General features: G+C 53.8%; 2 pseudogenes; both read left to right on the top strand.

Annotated features, from left to right (window-relative positions):
- The first annotated feature begins 188 nt into the window (after window positions 1–188).
- Window positions 189–305, top strand: LOC137307649 (U2 spliceosomal RNA; annotated as a pseudogene).
- A 3,908-nt stretch (window positions 306–4,213) lies between these two features.
- On the top strand, window positions 4,214–4,418 carry LOC137307645 (U2 spliceosomal RNA; annotated as a pseudogene).
- The last annotated feature ends 582 nt before the right edge of the window (window positions 4,419–5,000 follow it).

Below are 5,000 nucleotides of genomic sequence, written 5' to 3'. Positions count from 1 at the left end.
AAGCAGTCCTGCCATTGACAGGAGAATGGACAGGGCCCGGCAGCTTGAGACACATCTTTCTTTCAATAAGCAAGTTCTTTTTAAAAAAGTTTCCTTCCACAGCAGCTCTGAGTGAGAGAGAGAGAGAGAGAGAGAGAGAGACACTGACTCACTGACTGATACTGACACCGACACACACACACACACATATTATTTACTTTTATTTTTAATTGATTTTTAGAACAGGGAGATGGACTAGGGGCTTGCTCTGTCCACTCTACGCATCGACCCAGTATTGCAGTGTTTCTGGGAACGGTGCAGCTCCCCGTGGGGAGATATTCAAAAGGAAAAACAGCTCTTTCCCAGTGTCTCTGTGTGTGTGTGTGTGTGTGTGTGTGTGTTATTACTGAGAATAAAGCTGATATCTCTCTCTCTCTCTCTCTCTCTCTCACTCAGAGCTGCTGTGGAAGGAAACCGTTTTAAAAAGAACTTTCTCAGCTCAGTGGTATTTTTTTCTTCTCCAAGGCTGAGTGCCGCTCGCACGGAGCGATATAATTCAAAGTGCAAAATAACTTGGCGTCGTTGACTTTAAACAAGCAGGGTCTGCTTCCAAATGAAAGCTGCGCTCCCGAACTGGACTGACTGACTGTCTGTCTGTCTGTCTGTTTGTCAAGGGGTGGAAAAGGCGCCGGTGGTGGTGAGGGTGGAGCTTTACGCTCAGGAGGGGAGACTTTCTTTCAGAGGTGCCAATTAATCTGCAGCAGAAAGTCATCCCCCCCGACCGGGATTCGAAGCCCGGTCCTGACCACGAGACCACCGGGGAGAGTTGCCTCAAGTCCCTGAGGGACCTGGACACGAGGCCGAATACACACGCACGCCTGCTGCACTGGCAGCAGCGACCAACAGGGGGCTGACCGGCTGATCCTTCCCTTTCACAGGCAGGCTTTTGGCCCTCGCTCAAACGACAAAGGTGTTCAGAAGGAAGTCCTGGGGGGAAGGCAGGCAGGGAGGGACGGACACAGGGAAGTCCGCACAAAACAGGTCCCCTGGAACCTCTGACCCAGAAAACCGGGTTCCTGGTGAAAGCAGTCCTGCCCCGCCCTGCCATTAACATGACAATGGACAGGGCCCGGACCAGGCGCAGCGGACGGTAGCGAGCAGTCGGAGGGTGAAAATCCGCCAGTGGGTGAAAAGGAGAGCCGTGCGGTGAGAGGAGGCGGAAAGCGGTTCGCAGACTTTCGCTGTACCTCTGGCGGGCAGCGCCGCACCTCCGAGCGCTCGGTACCGTCCGCTGCGCCTCGTCCTGCCGCACGCGACGAGCCGTCCCCGGAGGAAATCGGCCTCGGCCTTCCTGAGATATCAGTCTCCAGGTGGGACAGAAAAACCGGGGGCCCCCGGCTCGCTTTCGGCGGCCCGCTAGTCGACTTCCCGTCGTGCGAACGCGATCCTTCCGGTACCCTTCGGTGCCCCTTGCCCGACTCTAGCTCCGGTGGTAAAGCGGAGTCGGTCGGTCTGACGGCCGCCGAGTTAGCAGGCGGAAAGCGGTTTGCAGCCTTTCGCTGTACCTCCGGCGGGCAGCGCCGCACCTCCGAGCGCTCGGTACCGTCCGCTGCGCCTCGTCCTGCCGCACGCGACGAGCCGTCCCCGGAGGAAATCGGCCTCGGCCCTCCTGAGATATCAGCCTCCATACGGGCGTCACAAATCAGTGGACATGGTCAGCTGCAAAGCAGTGTCATTACAACCTTTCATAAACGACAGGGCAGCACTGCACCGCACTGCACTGCACCCCACACTACATCACACTTGCCTGCCTGCCTGCCTGCCTGCCTGCCTGCCTGCCTGCCTGCCTGCCGCTGCCTACTCTCACCAGCGGACCAAAGTGAGGATAACACCCCGAAGCAAGCATCTCCCTTGCCGCCCACCAGCCCACACCAATCCCCTTGCCTGCCTCCCACAAATTCCACCAGCGAGGCAAAGTGAAAATCAACCCCCAAAAAACGCACTCCACACCGGCCATCGCCCGCTATACACCCCACCCCCGGGGCGAATATTAAGCCCGAGAACACCGACTGTAACCAACCGCAGTGAAAAGTTGAAGTGGCAACTCATTAACCAGATTTACACTTGGCAACTCATAAACCAAATGAACAAAAAATCTGGTTAATGAGTTGCCCAAAATAAATCTGGTTAATGAGTTGCCACTTCAACTTTTCACTGCGGTTGGTTACAGTCGGTGTTCTCGGGCTTAATATTCACCCCGGGGGGGGGGGGGTGGGTGATTCTGGGGGTAGTGTCCGGGAGGGTGAGCCTTTTATTCGGCAGGAGGCGTGTGGGGAAATCATCAACCTGTCAGACGATGAGTTGTCACAAACGCCATTGCTTAATGAAAGCTGCGCTCCCGAACTGGACTGACTGTCTGACTGTCTGTCTGTCCGTTTGTCAAGGGGAGGAAAAGGCGGTGGTGGTGGTGAGGGTGGAGCTTTACGCTCAGGAGGGGAGACTTTCCTTCATGCCAATTAATCTGCAGCAGAAAGTCATCCCCCCCCGACTGGGATTCGAAGCCCGGTCCTGACCACGAGACCACCGGGGAGAGCTGCCTCAAGTCCCTGAGGGACCTGGACACGAGGCCGAGGACACACGCACGCCTGCTGCACTGGCAGCAGCGACCAGCAGGGGGCTGACCGGCTGATCCTTCCCTTTCACAGGCAGGCTTTTGGCCCTCGCTCAAACGACAAAGGTGTTCAGAAGGAAGTCCTGGGGGGGAGGGAGGGAGGCAGGGAAATCAGCACAAAGCAGGTCCCCTGGAATCTCACACCTGCGTCCCAGAAAACAGGTCTCCTGGTCAAAGCAGTCCTGCCCCGTCCTGCCATTAACGTGACAATGGACAGGGCCCCGGCAGCTTGAGACACATCTTTTTTTCAATATGCAAGTTCTTTTTAAAAAGGTTTCCTTCCACAGCAGCTCTGAGTAAGAGTGAGAGAGAGAGAGAGAGAGAGAGAGACTGACTGACACTGACACTGACACACACACACACACACACACACACACACACCGTCTCCCATCCGATTGGTGGACTATGGGATTGAAAATCGAACTTTGAGTTTCAATGCAGGGGGGAGAGCGCGAACGCAGCCCCTCCCAACTACCACACGCGCGTTGTTGTTGTTGTAATATAGAACTGCAAGTTGCCGTTGTCGTGGTCGTTTCGAATCAGCACAAAGTAGGTGCCTCCCTGGAATGTCACACCTGCGTCCCAGAAAACAGGTCTCCCGGTCAAAGCAGTCCCGCCCCGCCCTGGGATTAACATGACAACGGACAGGGCCCAGTCAGGGAGCAGCTTGAGAGACACCTTTCAATAGGCGCTTCTGAAACATTAACGCCTTGTTTCTTCCGACAGTTTAACCAGCGATTAACATGACAACGGACAGGGCCCAGTCAGGGAGCAGCTTGAGAGACACCTTTCAATAGGCGCTTCTGAAACATTAACGCCTTGTTTCTTTCGACAGTTTAACCAGCCTTTAACACGCCTTGTGTTTTTATTTCCCATTTCCAGCCAGCCAGCCAGCCAGCCAGCCAGCCAGCCAGCATCTGCAGTATTTTTTTTGATTGGTCTTGCCTGCCGTGGAATGAATGTTTCAACACGAGCTGCTGATTGTCAGCACCTCACCTCTTTCTCAATTGGCCGTTGCAATCTCACTCGCTCGCTCATTGTGAGACACGTCACGTCACTAGTTTTACTCAAAGAGGTTTCCTTCCACGGCAGTTCGTTAGTGACTGAGACTGACTGACGTAGGTCCGTTGAGACACAACCCTCCCCCATCTGATTGGTGGCCTACTGGCAAATTTACCAATCTGTCAAGCAATCCTGGCAAGAAAGGAAAAAACGGCAACTTCTTTAAACTCATCCACTGTTGCAATTAGAAACGGTGGCAAAAAATGTGGCCAGAGTGGGAGAGAACGGCAGTGCTTCGAGACTGCTTTCAACACCGGCAGCCAGAGAACAAAGAGGGAGGGCAAACAGGACCCGAGATCAATTCGCATCGAGCGCGGTATCGCTTCTCGGCCTTTTGGCTAAGATCACGTGGTCAAGTGGGGGAAGGCAACCATTTGGAGCCTTCCTGCCATTGTATGCCGGGGGGATGCAGTCAGGGAGAAATCCCCTCGGGCAGAGTGTAGAGCTTTGGCTTGTAGAGCTTTGGCTTGATGTAATGTCACTGCAAGGAATCTGGAATGAATCTGTAAGGCAATAAGGCACCCCAGAGTGTCAGAAAAAAAAAAAAAAAAAATCTGTTCTTATCAGTTTAATATCTGATACGTCCCCTATCTGGGGACCATATATTAAATTGATTTTTGGAACAGGGAGATGGACTAGGGGCTTGCTCCGTCCACTCCACGCATCGACCCAGTATTGCAGTGTCTCTGGGAACGGTGCAGCTCCCTGTGGGGAGATATTCAAAAGGAAAAACAGCTCTTTCCCAGTGTCTCTGTGTGTGTGTGTGTGTGTGTGTGTGTGTGTGTGTGTGTGTTTTATTACTGAGAATAAAGCTGATATCTCTCTCTCTCTCTCTCTCTCTCTCTCTCTCTCTTAAACTCAGAGCTGCTGTGGAAGGAAACCGTTTTAAAAAGAACTTTCTCAGCTCAGTGGTATTTTTTTCTTCTCCAAGGCTGAGTGCCGCTCGCACGGAGCGATATAATTCAAAGTGCAAAATAACTTGGCGTCGTTGACTTGAAACAAGCAGGGTCTGCTTCCAAATGAAAGCTGCGCTCCCGAACTGGACTGACTGTCTGTCTGTCTGTCTGTCTGTTTGTCAAGGGGTGGAAAAGGCGGCGGTGGTGGTGAGGGTGGAGCTTTACGCTCAGGAGGGGAGACTTTCTTTCAGAGGTGCCAATTAATCTGCAGCAGAAAGCCATCCCCCCCGACCGGGATTCGAAGCCCGGTCCTGACCACGAGACCACCGGGGAGAGTTGCCTCAAGTCCCTGAGGGACCTGGACACGAGGCCGAGGACACACGCACGCCTGC

Source organism: Heptranchias perlo, unplaced genomic scaffold, assembly GCF_035084215.1.
Source record: "Heptranchias perlo isolate sHepPer1 unplaced genomic scaffold, sHepPer1.hap1 HAP1_SCAFFOLD_1079, whole genome shotgun sequence".
Classification (NCBI taxonomy): domain Eukaryota; kingdom Metazoa; phylum Chordata; class Chondrichthyes; order Hexanchiformes; family Hexanchidae; genus Heptranchias; species Heptranchias perlo.
The sequence above is the reverse complement of the archived record's forward strand: the minus strand, read 5'-3'. Positions and strand labels throughout refer to the sequence as shown.